Source organism: Hemitrygon akajei, chromosome 13, assembly GCF_048418815.1.
Source record: "Hemitrygon akajei chromosome 13, sHemAka1.3, whole genome shotgun sequence".
NCBI classification, from domain to species: domain Eukaryota; kingdom Metazoa; phylum Chordata; class Chondrichthyes; order Myliobatiformes; family Dasyatidae; genus Hemitrygon; species Hemitrygon akajei.
This window is the reverse complement of record NC_133136.1, coordinates 65,998,470-66,017,470: the sequence shown is the minus strand read 5'-3', so window position 1 is coordinate 66,017,470 and position 19,001 is coordinate 65,998,470. Positions and strand designations below refer to the sequence as shown.

Sequence of the window (19,001 nt, the reverse complement as noted above, 5' to 3'; positions counted from 1 at the left end):
GGGTCAAGGGCAAGTAAGAAATTTTCCTGGAGGTTGCCTTTAATTGTCCTCCTTTAGCTGATGAATCAGTGTTTAACCTGAGAGAATATGCTTGGAATGGGAGTAGTACAAGAACAGAATGTAAGTTGGTCAAGTACTGAAGAACTATCCTAATAGCAGATTTTGTAGAAGCACATAATTCACTAAAGCACCCTACTACCCCCTCAAGATAGCAACAAATAGCAACCTGTTGAATTTGCTTCAAAAGTGTAACAGACAGCATTAATCAGTAGAGCAGCAAGATAATACATGCTCAATATAATTTATGTATTTAATGCTTGCAGCATTTGTTAAAGGGAAGGAATATTTTACATATTATTTTATTTTTCTTACAAAATTATTAGTAGTGTCAATGATGGAACATTAAATGTTTGTTTATGCTTGGTTTCAATGTAGAGCAGTAAATGCTGGACTTGTCAGTACAACCACTCCCCACAACTATAAAATAATTCTGGATGGAAGATGTGCCGCATGAACAAACGGACAGACACAGTTGTATAATTATAGAATACTTCCCACTTCATGTCAGCCATTATATGCATGTGCAAGATGTTTTCATGCTAATATTTATTCCAAAACTATTCAAGATGAGCAAAATTTACTGAATGCCAGAGTTTAAAATGGCACATTGACCAGCAAATTACTTAACAGTATAGTATTAAGAGAAGGAACTGTGAATAACAACAAAGATAATACAGCAACAAGAAAATTAAATATAAAGTTTACCACCATCCTGAAGTTCTATACTCTGCAAGTCAGATAGGCTGAGAGTGCTGAAAACTGAGCTAAAGTTAAGACTACTATACATTATTTGGTAGTGGTATCATCTGGCAGGTCTTGGTTTGAAATCTTATTTGCAGACAAGTCTTCATCTTTACATTGAGACGGACATTAAAAATTCCATTACTCAACTACTGTACTCAAAGACGAGAAGTTTTATCTAACATTCTTCCCAACATCCTGTATTAACATATATGTCAGAAACATTCTTCCAAAGAATTATGCAGCAATTATAATATGTGCAGCTCCAATGTTTATCTAGGTTAAGTAGCAGCACATTGGCAGATGAAACAGTAATAGAACAAGTTCAGATACAAGACAGGTACATTCTCAAAGGGTCAAAAGATACCAAACCTAAATCTCCCTGTACAACAAAAGGAAGAATTTGATGAAATAAAGGATGTGATATATCAAATTCTTTAAAAAACAGCAAGAACAAGACTGAAGAGAGCTAACTGGAAGGGCATGTGGAAAATTATGCAAAGAATGAGAATAGCAGGGAAGGTAAACCTATGGCACACATGCCCAAAATGGCACATACAAAAATTTTGTAGGCAGCTGTATGCAGTGCTGCCCACTGATGCTGTAAAGACCACCCATAAAATAAAAGACACATACTGATTGTCTTTACTGTTAAAAGAAACAGCGAGCAATTTTTTGCAACCCATAAACAGAGAGATGCTTTCACAGAGAATGCCAACTTGCTGCCAGCTAGATGGTTGCAAGAACACATGATGCCAGATGTTACATTTTGAAATCCTCACAGACCTGGTGTATACATCAGTATTTGGAGAGTAAACAGTTGGGTTCGCTCTGTTTATATTTTTTCTTCTGTTTGTGAGTGAACACTGGATTTTCAGTGATAAAACAGTAAATACTATAGTTTAGCACGTCCATGAATTTATTTTTTGCAATAAACATTTTATTTATACGTATTAATAAAACTATATTATTTACGTTTATCAGCGAGATATTTTTAAAATTCTGCTTACCCTTTTCAGCTGGTTCAGAACATCAGATAAACCCCAGGAAAGAAACAAAAGAATGTTCAAATGATGGGAGAAACAGCATAGATTTTCAAAAATGGTGCAGTGAAAGATTTAGCATGATTACAAAGGGTGATATTCATTGCAACACACACAAAATGCTGTGGAACACAGCATGCCAGACAGCATCTATAGGAAGAAGTACAGATGACATTTCGGGCCGAGACCCTTTGTCAGGACGAAGAGTCCTTATGAAGGGTCTCGGCCCAAAACGTCGACTGTACTTCTTCCTATAGATGCTATCTGGCCTGCTGCATTCCACCAGCATTTTGTGTGTGTTGCTTGAATTTCCAGCATCTGCAGATTATGCATCTTGCTCCAAAACAGTGACGTGCAGGACTTCCTCCAAAAAGCAAAATTATGATACTGCTCATAAATGGCTTTGCAATGTAAACCAACAATGTAAACCAAGAACAGAATTTCTAAAATTCAGCCACAAAAATGTAGTCAAATAATTTGATTACATTTATTTCCAGTAATTCCAACTCAGCTGCTGCTAGTTTTGAGGTTTTAAAGATTATTGCTCAACATGGAAAACAACTCAGTGATTGGAAATACGTTATAGAATTGTGGCTAGAGTGTGCTCCTTTTCTTTTTAGTAGTTTTCCAGAAAAAAGAATTATTCAGCAAATTAATGATTTTCCAGTGAGCAGAAATACAGTAAAATATAGAATATTAATGAAGGGAACAAACATAGCAAAACAACTAACTACACATATTAGTTGACGTAAATTTCTTTCCATTTGTGCTGATGAGAAGACTGATGCTACATCATTAGCTAGGCTTGCCATTTTTGCTTGATTTTGTTGGGCCAATGAAATATGTAAGGCAGTCATAAAAGAATTATCTGTTTGAAAAGTTAACCTTCCAGAGCAATTATTGGTGCACCCAGCATGTATGGAAAAGAGGCAGCTTTTGTCAATCTGTTTGCAAAATAGGTCTGGCATGCTCTGACTGCCTTTCATTGCATAGTACTCACGGAGGCTTTATGTGCAAATACTGGCCTTAAGGAATTTGAAGTCATGAAAATTACAAGGTAATTAATTTTATTTCTGTAGATCACTTTGAGAATGAAAGACAATTATTTCAGAATTATTGAGCAAGGCGAATTCAGTTTACTCAGGACCACTATTTGTTGGCTTAGAAGTTTTGAATATTTTCTAAACAGCTTCATTTATTTCAATCTGTCTCATACTTTTAATAGTAAAATAATGAATACATGTAAAGAAATAATCTTAACTTCCATAATTATTGTTCAATGAAATTATTGTTCAGTTATTCATTAATCAATGGAAAAACTGCTCACAATTACCATGGAACACCAGAGAACTTTCTTTGAGGTGATTGCCACAAATCTGGGCAATCTCTCAGAAGATAACCACCCTAAATTAGAGGTAATGACAATATCAGCTGGTCATATAAAAAGTGGACAGGCAGCAAGTGGTACCAATTAGCAGAACAATAAAATGTTAAGACAGTTTATATTATACCAAAAAAAACTGCTCAAGAAACTCAACAGATCACTCAACATCCTGTGGGGATGGGGAAGTATTGCTGGCATTTCATTTCAAAGCACTGCATTAAGGCTGAGAGTGGAGAGGGAAGATAGCTGGCTTAAGTGGTGGGTGAGGAAGGTGAGACGGGAGCTTATAACTGATATGGGGACTGAAGAGGGGTAAAGCAATGATGAACAGAAGGAGCTGTGAAGGGAAATGGGGTGATGGAGTGGAATTGAGACACAGAGACAGAAGCAAACCAGAGGGAAAAATATGCACCTCCTCCAGCCTCCTCTACATTAATGGATAAAGTACAAAATAAGCAACAACTTGCAGAGCATCTGTGTTCTGTATGCAATGGCCATCCTGAGCTCCCGGTTGTATGCCACTTCAACGCCACTTCAAAATCCCATACTATTGGCCACGGTGGAATTAAAATACGGAAGAAAACATGGAACTCAAATAGTCAAGAACAGTGGAAGCAGATGAACAAATGTCTTTGTTCCTGCCGTGTGCTTGAAGGAGATGGAGGCTGTCATTTTGTGAAGCTGCGCTGTGCCTCCGTCTTGCAAATTGCTTGAGAACTGATTCATGCTTTGGGATATTCTAATCGGAGCAATTGAATGTGGACACAGAATTTCTGCTATTGACCTACTAAACCTGACATCATTGTCAGATGAGCAATTTATTGTGCACAATCAAGAGAAAATCTGCAGATGCTGGAAATCCAAGCACCACACACAAAATGTTGGAGGAACTCAACAGGCTGGGCAGCATCTGTGGAAAAAAGTTCAGGCAATGTTTCTACCTGTACTTTTTTTCCATAAATGCTGCCTAGCCTGTCAAGTTCCTCCAGCATTTCGTGTGTATTGTGTACAATGGCAGGTTTGCAGAAATAGTCCCATATGATTCAGTCTGGGTCACCTGATTTGACTGTTTAAAACTACTCAGACTCCAAGAGAACATTATCAGTCATCAATTCTGCATCAGGGCCAATAAGGTGTTACAGGTCACTCAAATGACCCATAGCCAATAACACTGAAAGGCAACATTTGAACTGGTAAGGAATAGCTATAAAAGCAGAGATTTTCAGATACAAGATAGTGACAACTCTCTCCAGAGACCCATTGTCACAAGGAAGAACCACTACATCAGGGATTGGGAGAAGAAAGGATCGATCCACTGGCCAACAGAGATCTCCTAATTCAGTTTTATAAAGTGAAAAAGTGGTCTGAGTGAGTATTGGTACAAAGGGAACAGTAGAAATTGTTGGTCCAGGGTCAACTTGTTGCTTGTGGTTTCCTAACCTAGTTCCATTGATGAATAATCAACAATACCAAACTGTCCTTTCTTGGCCTTCTCCACTGTCAGGGTGAGTGAGCCCTAAGCAAACAAGAACAACACCTCATCATCCTGGGTATTCTACAAACCTATGATATAAACATTTAATTTTCCTGTTTCAGATAGCCATTGTTCCTGTGTTCACTGCCAGCCTTTCCAATCCACTTCAGCCCTCCCATTTATATTCCCTTTCCAATTCAACCATCCAGCCCCCACCCCCGACCATTTTCACCCTACTCCCTGAGCTGGTTCCAGCTATCTACCTATTACCCTCATATTTCACCCACCCCTATCTGACTCAATATAGCCTTAACCTCTCACTTAAATAGTGACCATTATTACTTTCCTTACGTACCACCCATCACGCACTTTCTTTTGTGTCCCCACTTCTATCGCCCACCAACTTCATTCTCCCTCCACCTGAATTTATCTGCCCCTATGTTCTCCTTTATCTGATTCCATCTGTCACCTGCTCATCTCTGTCTCCCAATTCGACCCCTCCCTTTCCCCCACAAAGCTCCTCCTGCTTAGCATTCCCTCACCTATCCTGGGTCCTCATGTCACCTACAAACTCCCATTTCACAAAGCTCCCTCACCTATCCTGGGTCCTCATGTCACCTACAAACTCCCATTTCACAAAGCTATCTTCCCTTTGCACTCAGTTGTGATGCAGGGTCTTGAGACAAAAGGTCAACAATTCATTCCTAACCACCCCCACAAATGCCATTTGACCCAGAGTTGCCCCAGCAATTTGATTTTTGTTCTAGGTTCCAGTATCTGCAGTCTCATATCTCTGGTTTCAGTTTTATAGCTTTGACTAGTGTGACCCTCAGGCTCGGCCAGCTCGCATTCATCTAGGGTAATCAGCCTTCGGCCCCGCCAAACTGGGTATACACGCTTGTGTGGATGCTGTGTAACGTACCCCCAGTTACAAACCCACAACACAAAATATCAGACAGTACACCATATGCAACTAAATGATAGACTTTATGAATCTTAATCTGAATACAGGGTTAGTAATGAAAATAAAACAAAAAAGGGTCCAAGTCAAAGTCAAAATTACATTGGAGCTCACTCAGTAGTCATTCTTCCACCATCGGTCTCCTCTGAAAGTCACCGACCTTTGGACCCTCAGATCCCAGTTCACTCCAACTGTGGTCTACCAGCTCTCTCTATACGCATCTTCCCTCTTCATCTCTCCTCAACAAAAGACCGTCCAGCTCCCAGACACACAAGAAAGAACAGGATTTCTCCCATTGGATAGCCACTGAATTCCAAAGTCCCGTTATCTCTAGTCATAACTCAAACATTGCTGCCACAGAGAAATCATTACCTTAACAGTGGAACATTACATAGAAGCCATTACATTAGCCTTAGCAGTGAAACCTTGCATCATGTTACACTAGTCAAGAGATATTATCTAAACACCTGCAGTTCAAATACATCTTGTCTAATTCTACTAAGTGACAAAATGTGGGGGAAAGAAGAATGAAAAAATATTAGTACTTAAATTAAGAAATTTTACAAATGGGTATCATTTGATTGTCTAATTTTGAATTAACATCTGATTTATAAGTAATATATATGTGCATTAGCACACCTGCACATTGTACGAACCTTCAATAAAATAGGAAGTACAAAGATTGGATGGGGGTACAATTGAAGGGATGTTGGGAAGCCTGAGTTATGTCAGGTTGAATCTGAGAAGCAAAGGCACATCCAGTGTGTGGAAGTTCCAGGCAATGGGGAAGCTTTAGAGAGAATAAATGACCAGGATAAAGTAATAAGAGGTATTTGAAGTTGTCAAAAGGTTGACTTACAACTGAAAACTGTTTTCTAATTCTGCACTTTCCATGCAACCATAGGAAATGAAACACCTGTTTTTCTGAAAATAAATTCATCCATCCTCAACGTTCTAGAATCCAAACAGCCTTTTCAGTTGAAGCAGCAGTTCACTGGTATAATGCCTTCAGTCTCTCTGAATTGAAGAGACCAAGCGCAGATTAATGATTACTTCGTGAAGCATTTTTGTTTTGTCCTGACCTTCCAGTTCTTTGGCACTTCAGTTCTCCACGCATTTCACATTTTGAAGTGTACGTGTCTCTGTGTCTGTAGACCCATGCACTGTTATAAATCCTGATGCAAGCTTGAGGAGCTGCACCTCATCGTCCATCTGGACATGTTGCAGACTTGAGACTGCGATGGAAATCAACAATTTCACATCACTCATTCTCTGTACTGGTATTAGAATTGTCCAGTTCTATCTGTAATATAAACTTTCTTCATTTGGGCATTAAAACTGCCTAATCAGCATTTCAGCTTTTACACGTCCTTTTGCATATTTTCTCTGGCTTCTCTTAGTTATCTATTAAACAGATGGTTTAATCACTGGCTTATCACTAATGACCCTAACCTCACTATTAGAGATTTTCTTTCTTGACTATCTCTCCTGCACTCTTTCTGCAGCTTAAAATTAATTTATTTTCTTTCTTACTGTTCTAATAAAGGGTTCAACCCAAGACATCAATGCTGCTTCTTCATCTGTTGACACTGCCTGACTTACCCATGAAATATCATTGGCAGACAAGTTTAAAGTGAAGCCTTGACATTCACCAAATATAGTGCCTTGTACTTCTTCCTCCTCTCCCCGGGGACCCCACCTTCTTACTCTGACTTCTCCCATTCCTTTCCGGTCCTGAAGAAGAGTCTTGGCCCGAAATGTCAATTGTTTACTCTTTTCCATGGATACTGCCTGGCTACTGAGTTCCTCCAGCATTTTGTGGGTTGCTTTGGATCTCCATCTGCAGATTTTCTCATGTTTAGAAATACACTGCCATGCTTATTTAAGTGTTTGTTTAGATGTCTCTTAAATTGTTCTCTTAAGTGGATTGTATTCAATTCCATACTTCTTTAATAATGCATTCCAGATATACATGTATGGAGTCGAGGGATGTGGGCAATGTCATAGAAGAATATTTCTCATCTGCATTCACCAAGAACACAGTGGAGTAACTGCTCAGGGAAAGAAACACCAAAGTTCTGGGGCATTTCAACATTAGATTCAAAATTGCTTAATTTTATTTCCTGCACACAAGTATACAGGATAACAGAATTATTGTTACTCCAGTTCTGATGCAGTGCAAAATTAACATAAAAGAAAGAACACAAATATAATAAAAACAATAAATATAAATACATATGTGAGCTTATACACATGGATTGATTGTATGTCCATAATGTGATACTAGGTTGTGCATAAGGTGACTGACAGGAAATAATAAAGTAGTGGTGCAATTAATGGGTGGGAGATGTCGATCAGCCTTCTGCTTGAGAAGGAAACTATTTTTGAGTCTAGTGATCCTGGTGTGAATGCTACACAGCCTCCTCCCTAATGGGAGTGGAACAAACAGTCCATTGGAAAGAATATGCCAGAGGTTTTGGGATGCATAAAAATGGACAAATCTCAGGAGATGTTTATAGATTATGGGAGGGGTGTGGGGGGATTATTAAACAATTGTGTATCTTCATTAGCCATTACTGAACTACTAGATTACTGGCAGACAGCAAAAATGTGTTCATTTATTCAGAGAGGAAAGAAGGGAGAAGCCTCATAACTACAGACTGGTGAGTTTTACATCAGTTGTAAGAAAGCTATTGGGGAAAAAAAGGGTACAATTTACTTGAAAACACAGGATTGATACAGGATAGTTATCTAATTTTTAAAAAGATAGGAAATCCTGCATCAAAAATTAGTTTTTTTTTCAATATGGTATCTAAGCACATTGATGAGGAAATTGTGGAAGATATTGTCGACATGGACTTTAATTTGACCTTTGTCATGGTTCCACATATCAGGTTAGAGCCCTGGATTCCAGACAGCTACAAAGCTGGATCCAAAATTGACTTGACATTGGGAAACAAGAGTAATGCTGGAGAGTTGATTTTCTGATTTAAAGTCTATGGCCAGTGGTTTATCACAAGGATCAGTACTGTCACCTCTGATGTCTGTAATATACAGTTGCAAATTACATGTGAATGTATAGGGCTTAATATTTCAATTTGCAGATGATCCCAAAATTGATAGTGGTATAGGTAGTAAAGAAGATTATTTAAAGCTGCAGCACAATGTGGATTAGTTGGAAAGTTGGGCGAATCAATGGCAATACAAATTAATCCTGACAAGTATAAGGTGATGTGTCTGGGAAGGCAAATAAGTATAGTATGTATATGGTAAATAATAGTAGACCAATGGGAGTGTTGATGAACAGAGGGACATTGGAATTCAAGTCTAAAGATTCCCTGAAACTGGCTGCACCAATGAAAAAGATGGTGACTAAAGCATTCGGCATGCTTATATTCTATGCCGTTGCCAGTGAAGTCAAGAGTGGTACATCATGTTACAGCTTTACAAAACATTGTCATACCATACCTAGAATATTGTGTGCAGTTCTGGTAGCCACATTAGAAAAAGGATGAGATTGTGCTGAAGAGGATGCAGAGCAGATCCACCAGGATGTTACCTGAAGTGGAGCATCACAGATAAAATGAGAGACTGGAGAAGAGGAGCAAGGGAAATCAATAGAGTAAATAGTAAAAATCTTTTTCCCTGATCAAGAACAAGGCAGTGTAAGTTTAAGGTGAGAGAGGAAGGTTCATAGAGGATATGAGTAGGATTCCCAATCCCCACACATTTTGTTGATCTTGTGGAGACAGACACCTTTACAACACTTCATCTAAACAAATATTTAGATCACCAAAAGGTATAGAAGCTACAGACCTAAACAGGTAATAGAAATCAATGTAGGTAGGTAAGAAAAATGCATGGCATAGGCCAAATGGCCCAATACTGGGCTGAATGTGCCAAAACCTTTACAAGTAGTAGGGGTAGGGTTCTTAAATGCAGCTTTAAAAAAACGGGTTGGATATTGGATTTCATGATAAGGTTTAAAGACAAAGGACAAAATCTTTATGAAGCACAGTTTAGGCTGAGAAATAGAAGACAGAGTTTAATCCAGATAAAAGTAAGGCAACATGTTTTGGGAGTGCTAATGAGGCTGGAACAAAGAACATGAATGGAAAGGTCTTAAGTAGTTCTGAGGAAGAGGTATTTTGGTATGCAAATCTGAAGATCCCTGAAGCTGGCAATGCAAGTTGATAATATGATTAAAAAGGCAAATGTGATGTTGCCCTTCACCAGTCAGTGCACTGAAGACAAGGAAAGGAAGGTTGTATTGTAATTTAATAAAACATGATGACAGATGTAGATAAGATGGATTGCAGGAATCATTTCGCATTAGAGAATAATAAAGCAGGCAGACATAGAATTATTATATTAGGATAGGGGTTACAAGTGGGATCCTTTTAACCCAGAGAATAGCAAGTGCCTGGAATCCATTGCCAGGGAGGTTGTAGAAGCAGAGTTACTAATAGCACTTGAAGAGCATCCAGATGAACATCTGAATTGCCTAGGCACTGAAGGCTACAGCCAAGTGCTGTAAAATGAGATAAGGATGGGTGCTCACTGGTTAGCAGGGACACGGTGGGCTGAATGGCCTGTACCCATGTTATATGGCTTTGAACTAAGGCACAGCTGAAGCACTGGGCTAAATCATACTTGTGTGTGGATGCAGTTCCAAGGAAATCCGTAAGTCAAATGATCTGGAGATCAACATCAGACTTGTAGCTCTGCCAGTGAACTCTTCAGAGTACTAATGTATTGAATGCAGGATCAGGCACAATTAATTAGCTAGTTTAAGAAACAGAACCCCCCCCCCCCAAAAGGCAAGTCGGCTGTTTATTTATTTTTATTTAATTAAAACTACCAGAAATTAAAGACAGGAATAAGTATAACTAATAAATCTCTCTCAACTTAAATCGACAACATTTAAAACTAGTGAACTCTCATTGGGTCATCAGGGTGTTTTAGGTGAGATCTCAAGAACTACAAGAAGGATAGAATGTGCATGAAAAAATTTTTACTAAGATACAGAAAAAGTTTTACTTCTAATTCAGAATTGTATACAAATAATTCTGAATCAACTGCAGTACTTACAATTGTATACTTTTTCTGCTATCTGGCAGTTTCCTACAAAATTCTCTAGGCAAAATATTCATGTAATTGTAAAATAGTTCATTAACTCCATGCAGTACAATTTATGGCATCCAAATTTGAAGGTGGAGGATCAAGCCTATACCACCTAGATCTGACAAGATCTGCCAAATAAAAAGCATTCGGGTCAATAGATGGGAGAAACAATTAATATTTATTTGGAGATACATTACAGAATAGGCCCCTCCGTAACTTCAAGCCACACCACCCAGTAATTGCCCCATCAAAAGCCCCCATTTAACCCTATCCTAATCACAGGGCAATTTATAATGACTAATTAACCTAGCCAGTACATTGGTGACTGTGGAAAGAAACCAGAGGACAAGGAAAAATCCATGTAATTCACTGGAAGGATGTAGATTCACCTTACAGAGGATACTGGGATTGAACTCTAAATCCAGTGCCCTGAGCTCTAATAGCATCGTGGTATTCACTCTGCTACCGTGACTGCTGTGCCTTCTTTACAATGGTATTTGCGTGTTGGTCCCAGGACAGATCCTATGAAATGATAACATCAAGGAATCTAAAGTTACTGACCCTCACCACCTCTGATTCCCTAATGAGGACTGCCTCATGGACCTCCAGTTTCTTCCTGCTGTAGTCAATAATCAGTTCCTTGACTTTGCTGATGTAGAATGAGAGGTTGTTGTTGTGGGACCATTCAAGCAGATTTTCAGTCTCCCTCCGGAATATGCCACTTCATCATCACCTTTGATAAAGCAATCACAGTGGTGTCTTCAGTAAACTTAAGTATGGCATTGGAGCTGTATTTAACCAGTCATGGGTGTAAAGCAAATACAGCACAGGGCTACACACACAGCCGTGGGTTGCGCCTCTGACGATTGTGATTGTGGAAGACATTTTGCTGCCATCTCCTGTCAGATGTTACTGGTTTCATACTGTCTTGGGTCTGCAAGTGAGGAAATAGAGGATCGAGTTATACAAGGAGGTATTAAGGCCTTAGTCTTGAAGGCTAGTGATTGAATGCTGAGCTGTAGTCAATGGAGAGTATCCTGATGTATGTATCCTCATTGCCTAGATGGAATCTGCTGTTGATCTGTTGTGACTGCAGGCAAATTGGAGCAGATCCAAGTCACTTCTCAGGCAGGAATTAATATGCCAACCTCTCAAAGCACTTCATCACAGAGTTCATAACTGCTACTAAATGCTAGCCATTAAGACAGCTTACCACATACTTCTCAGGAACAGACATGATTGAAATCTGCTTGAAGCAGAATCAGAATTAATATCACTGGAATACATTCTGAAATTTGTTCTTTCATCATCTCAACTATCATTTTGAATGTTACAATGAAAATTAAGATTTAGAGGATGCAATCACTGAAAGCATTGTCTGAAAGCACTGAAGGCAAATGCTTTGAGAGGCTGGTCAAGGACTACATCTGCAATTTACTACCATCCAAACTGGACCCTCTACAATTCGCCTACCGAAACAACTGGTCGACAGATGATGCAATAGCCACTGCTCTACATACTGTCCTTACACATCTGGAGAAGGATGTTTATGTGAGAATGCTGCTCTTGGACTACAGTTTAGCATTCAACACCATAATTCCATCCAGGCTCGACAGGAAGCTCAGAGACCTCGGCCTTGACCCTGCCTTGTGCAGCTGGATCCTGGACTTCCTGTCAGATCGCCGGTAGGTGTTAAGAGTGGGCTCCCTCACCTCTGCCCCTCTGACTCTCAACACAGATGCCCCTCAGGGCTATGTCCTAAACCATCTCATTTACTCTCTGCATACCCATGACTGTATCGCTACCCACAGCTCCAAACTGCTAATTAAATTTGCTAACAATACTACATTGACTGCCTAATCTCAAACAATAATGAGGTGGCCTACAGGGAAGAAGTCATCTCTCTTGTGTCAAAGAAACAACCTCTCCCTCAGTGTTGCAAAAACAAAGGAGCTGGTTGTGGATTACTGGAGGAATGGACATGGGCTAACCACTATTGACATCAATGGATCTGGGATTGAGAGGGTAAACAGCTTTAAGTTCCTCGGCACCCACATAACTGAGGACCTCACGTAGTCTGTACACGCCAGCTGCGTGGTGAAAAAAGCACAACAGCATCTCTTTCACCTCAGACAGTTGAGGAAGTTTGGTATGGGCCCCCCCAATCCTAAGAACTTTCTACAGAGGCATGATTGAGTGCACTCTGATTGGCTATATCACTGCCTAGTATGGGAACTGTAGCTCTCTTAGTCGCAGGATTCTGCAGAGAGTGGTGCGGACAGTCAGCGTATCTGTAGTTGTGAACTTCCCATGATACAGGACATTTAGAAACATAGAAAATCTGCAGCACAATATAGGCCCTTCGGCCCACAAAGTTGTACTGAACATGTCCCAACCTTAGAAATTACTAGGCTTACCCATAGCCTTCTATTTTTCTAAGCTCCATGTACCTATCCAAAAGTCTCTTAAAAGACCCTATGGTATCCGCCTCCACCACCATTGCCAGCAGCCCATTCTACGCACTCACCACTCTGAGTAAAATAAACTTACCCCTGACATCTCCTCTGTAGCTACTCCCCAACACCTTAAACCTGTGTCCTCTTGTGACAACCATTTCAGCTCTGGGAAAAAACCTTTGACTATCCACACGATCAATGCCTCTCATCTTGTACACCTCTAATCCTCCATCGTTCCAAGGAGAAAAGGCCGAGTTCACTCAACCTATTCTCATAAGACATGCTCCCCAATCCAGGCAACATCTTTGTAAATCTCCTCTGCACCCTATCTATGACTTCCACATCCTTCCTGTAGTGAGGTGACCAAAACTGAGCACAGCACTCCCAGTGGGGTCTGAGCAGAGTCCTATATAGCTACAACATTACCTCTCGGCTCCTAAATCCAATTCCGCAGTTGATGAAGCCCAATATACTGTACACCACCTTAAGCACAGAATCAACCTGAACAACTGCTTTGAGCATCCTATGGAATCGGACCCCAAGATCCCTCTGATCCTCCACACTGCCAAGAGTCTTACCATTACTACTATATTCTGCCATCTTATTTGACCTACCAGAATGAACCACTTCACACTTATCTGGGTTGAACTCCATCTGCCACTTCTCAGCCCAGTTTTGCATCCTATCAATGTCCCGCTGTAACCTCTGACAGCCCTCCACACTATCCACAACACCTCCAACCTTTGTGTCATCCGCAAACTTGCTAACCCATCCCTCCACTTCCTCATCCAGGTCATTTATAAAAATCATGAAGAGAAGGGGTCCCAGAACAGATCCCTGAAGCACACCACTGGTCACCGACCTCCATGCAGAATATGACCCGTCTACAACCACTCTTTGCCTCCTGTGGGCAAGCCAGTTCTGGATCCACAAAGCAAAGTCCCCGTGGGTCCCATGCCTCCTTACTTTCTCAATAAGCCTTGCATGGGGTACCTTATCAAATGCCTTGCTGAAATCCATATACACTACATCTACTACTCTCTCTTCATCAATGTGTTTAGTCACATCCTCAAAAAAATTCAATCAGGCTCATAAGGCACAACCTGTCCTTAACAAAGCCACACTGACTACTCCTAATCATATTATACCTCTCCAAATGTTCATAAATCCTTCCTCTCAGGATCTTCTCCATCAACTTACCAACCACTAAGGTAAGACTCACTGGTCTATAATTTCCTGGACTATCTCTACTCCCTTTCTTGCATAAAGGAACAACATCCGCAACCCTCCAATCCTCCGGAACCTCTCCCGTCCCCAGTGATGATGCAAAAATCATCGCCAGAGGCTCTGCAATCTCCTCCCTCGCCTCCCACAGAGATCACAGGCTCACCGGGTGCAGCAGGGATCTTCACAGATGCAGTTATAGTCTCCCTTTCAAAGCAGGCATTGTAGGTGTTGAGTCCATCTGGTAGTTAAGCATTGTTGCCATTCATGCTATTGAGTTTCACTTTGTAGGAAATAATGTCTTGCAAACCCTGCCAGAGTTGTGATAGATAGATAGATAAATAGATAGATAGATAGATAGATAGATAGATACTTTATTCATCCCCATGGGGAAATTCAACATTTTTCCAATGTCCCATACACTTATTGTAGCAAAACTAATTACATACAATATTTAACTCAGTAAAAATATGATATGCATCTAAAATCACCCTCTCAAAAAGCATTAATAACAGCTTTTAAAAAGTTCTTAAGTAGTTTACTTAAATACATTGAGTCCTAACCCCGGCACTTTAACATATCTTACTCCTGGCGGTTGAATTGTAAAGCCGAATGGCATTGGGGAGTATTGATCTCTTCATCCTGTCTGAGGAGCATTGCATCGATAGCAACCTGTCACTGAAACTGCTTCTCTGTCTCTGGATGGTGCTATGTAGAGGATGTTCAGGGTTTTCCATAATTGACCGTAGCCTACTCAGCGCCCTTTGCTCTGCTACCGATGTTATACTCTCCAGTACTTTGCCCACGACAGAGCCCGCCTTCCTTACCAGCTTATTAAGACGTGAGGCGTCCCTCTTCTTAATGCTGCCTCCCCAACACGCCACCACAAAGAAGAGGGCGCTCTCCACAACTGACCTATAGAACATCTTCAGCATCTCACTACAAACATTGAATGACGCCAACCTTCTAAGGAAGTACAGTCGACTCTGTGCCTTCCTGCACAAGGCATCTGTGTTGGCAGTCCAGTCTAGCTTCTCATCTAACTGTACTCCCAGATACTTGTAGGTCTTAACCTGCTCCACACATTCTCCATTAATGATCACTGGCTCCATATGAGGCCTAGATCTCCTAAAGTCCACCACCATCTCCTTGGTCTTGGTGATATTGAGACGCAGGTAGTTTGAGTTGCTCCATATCACAAAGTCCTGTATCAGTTTCCTATACTCTTCCTCCTGTCCATTCCTGACACACCCCACTATGGCTGTGTCGTCAGCGAACTTCTGCACATGGCAGGACTCCGAGTTATATTGGAAGTCTGATGTGTACAGGGTGAACAGGACCAGAGAGAGCACGGTCCCCTGTGGCGCTCCTGTGCTGCTGACCACCGTGTCAGACCTACAGTCTCCCAACCGCACATACTGAGGTCTATCTGTCAAGTAGTCCACTATCCAATCCACCATGTGAGAGTCTACTCCCATCTCCGTTAGTTTGTGCCTTAAGATCTTGGGCTGGATGGTGTTAAAGGCACTAGAGAAGTCCAGGAATGTAATCCTCACAGCACCACTGACCCCATCCAGGTGAGAGAGGGATTTGTGCAGCAAATACGTGATAGCATCCTCCACTCCCACCTTCTCCTTATACGCAAACTGAAGAGGATCCCGGGCGTGCCTGGTTTGTGGCCTCAGATTCTGTATTATCAGCCGCTCCATGGTCTTCATCACATGCGACGTCAAGGCAACAGGTCTGAAGTCATTCAACTCCTTTGGTTGTGGTTTCTTCGGTACCGGGACAATACAGGATGTTTTCCACTGTCTGGGTACTCTTCTCTGCTCCAGGCTCATGTTGAAGATGCGCTGTAGTGGTTCTCCCAGCTCAGTCGCACAGGCCCTCAGTAATCGTGGGGAAACTCCATCCGGTCCAGCCGCCTTGCTGGTACAGATCTTCCTCAGTTGACCTACATCCAGTGTCACCTACAACCCCATTCGAAATTGTCTCTTTGCCCTTGAACTAGTCCTCCACAAGTCATACCTGGTTTTCTGGTACAGACCTTGGTCATCAGACTTGAATGCCACAGATCTAGCCTTCAGCAGACAATGTACCTCCTGGCTCATCCACGGCTTTTGGTTTGGGGTTGTACAGCAAGTCGCTGGAGGCACACACTCATCCACACAGGTTTAATGAAGTTGGTAACAACCACAGAATACTCATTTAGATTCGAAGATGAATCCCTGAATACGGTCCAGATCACTGATTCAAAGCAGTCCTGTAAACACTCCTGTGCTTCCTTTGTCCATACCTTCTTGGTCCTCACTACTGGTGCTGCAGTCTTCAGTCTCTGCCTGTACTCAGGGAGTAGAAGTACAGCCAGGTGATTAGTCTTCCCGAAGGGAGGGCATGGAATAGCACGGTAGGCATTCTTGATGGTGGTGTAGCAATGGTCCAGTGTGCTGTTTCCTCTGGTATAGCAAGTGATTTGTTGATGGTAATTGTTTAGTGATTTTTTTTCAGACTGGTCTGGTTAAAATCCCTCAAAACTATGGTGAAGGCATTAGGGTACGCTGTTTCGTGCATGTTCCCATTGTTCAGATAATCTAAAGCCTGATTGACATTGGCCTGTGGTGGAATGTATACCACTACCAAAATGATCACGGAAATCTCCCTGGTTTTCCAACCTTCCTTGGTTATACTGACTTTGAATGTAAGGTTGTTGTTACAACACCACTAAACCAACTGATTTATTGCACTCCTATGTAACTCCAAATCACCATCCAAAATTCTGCCAAAAATAGTTGTGTCATCAGCAAACTTATAAATGTGTTTGAACAGCGCTTAGACACACAGTTATGGGAGCTCAGACAGAAGAGCAGTGGGCTTAGCATGCATCCTTGGAGTGCGCTTGTGTTGATCATCAGCAAGGAGGAAATTTCATACCTAATCTGCACTGACTGTGGGCTCTCAATGAGGAAGTAAAGGATTCAATTGCAGCCAGAGATACAGAGACCCAGGTTTTGGAACTTGTTGGTTAGCACTGAGGACATGATGGTGTTGAATGCTGAGCTGTGATCAGCAAAAAGCAGCCTGACATAGGTATTACTTTTGTCCTGCTGATCCAAAGCCAAGGAGAGAGCCAGGGAGAATGCATCTGCTGTGGACCTACTGTGGTAAAAGGCAAATTGCAGTGGATTCAGGTCCTTGCTTAGGCAGGAGTTGATTCTGGCCATGACCAATCTCCTGAAGCCCTCCCTCACAGTAGATGTGAGTGCAACTGGGCAATACAGATTGACACAGCTTACCCTGCTCTTCTTGAGCACTGGTATGATTGTCACCCTCTCGAAGCAGAGAAGAACCTCCAACTGCAACAGTCAGAGATTGAAGATGACCTTGAACACTTCCACCAGTTGGTTGACACAGGTTTTCAGTGCCCTACCAGCTACACCATCTGAACCTGTTAACTTGCGAGGGTTCACCCTCCCAAAAGATGTTCTGACATCAGCCTCTGAGACAGAGTACAGGGTACATCAGACTGCCGAAGGAGAGGTTGAAGATGTCAGTAAACTCTCCAGCATTAACATAGATCTTCAGTACCTGGCCAGGTACACTGTCTGGGCCAGATGCTTTCCCTGGGTTCACCCCCCACTGGAGAATGCTCTCACATCAGCCTCAGAGATTGAAATCATAGGGCTGTCAAGGGCTGTGCGAGCTTGTGAAAGCGCCTCCATGTTCTGTTAGTCAAAGTGAGCATAAAAGGCATTGAGCTCATCTGGAAGCAAGACTTGATTATCATTTATGTTCCTTGGTTTTGCTTTGTACGAGATGATGGTATTCAAGCCCTGCTACAGCTGTCAAGCATTCTTTTGCAATTCAAGTTTGGTCCAGAATTGCCACTTTTGCATTCAAGATGGCTACCCGGAGGTCATACCTGGACCTCTTGTCCTTTTCTGGGTTGCCAGTCCTGAATGCCACTGACCGCAGATTGCTTGCCAGATGCATATATATCTTTCCCTCAGAATTTAATTCACTAGGCTTTCCTCACTCTACTGTTCTCCTGCGTGTCCTGTTTACTCAACTGCTGTCACTGACTTCTGCAACACTTTCCAGTCTTCCATTTGCCTCCCTGCTACTTGGGTTCTATGCACTGCCAAAGTAATTTAAATCTACCCTAACAATGTCATAATGGCATCTGAGACAAACAGTATTTACAATTAATTCTTCAAGTGCAGACGTGTGCACACTGCTTAAACTGGGATAGTATAGGTAGAATTGTAGAAATCTTGGCAGACCAGTGGTTGTACTTTTGAAATCTATTTGCTATTCTAGAAAAGATACAAGAGATTTTGCTTGCTTATAGTTGAAATGTAAAAAGACTCAACTGGCCCTTAATTCTTCAGCATTTGTGTTCTTCAATTTATCCAAGGAAAAGTGTATGCCCCGCAAAGCCAATTTTTGCACTGGCATAAATATACTGAAGAAAAGTGTTGAAGGTCATATTTTTTTCCCTAATGTCATTTGCTATCAAGTGTCCAGCATAGAGAGT

The 19,001-nt window shown here is 41.4% G+C and overlaps 1 protein-coding gene across 2 annotated transcripts in view; it reads right to left on the bottom strand.

The window, feature by feature from the left end:
* The window catches only part of LOC140737963 (RELT-like protein 1), a 78,016-nt gene that overhangs the window by 35,028 nt on the left and 23,987 nt on the right, over positions 1-19,001 (bottom strand). The gene's annotated exons all lie outside the window — the stretch shown is intronic.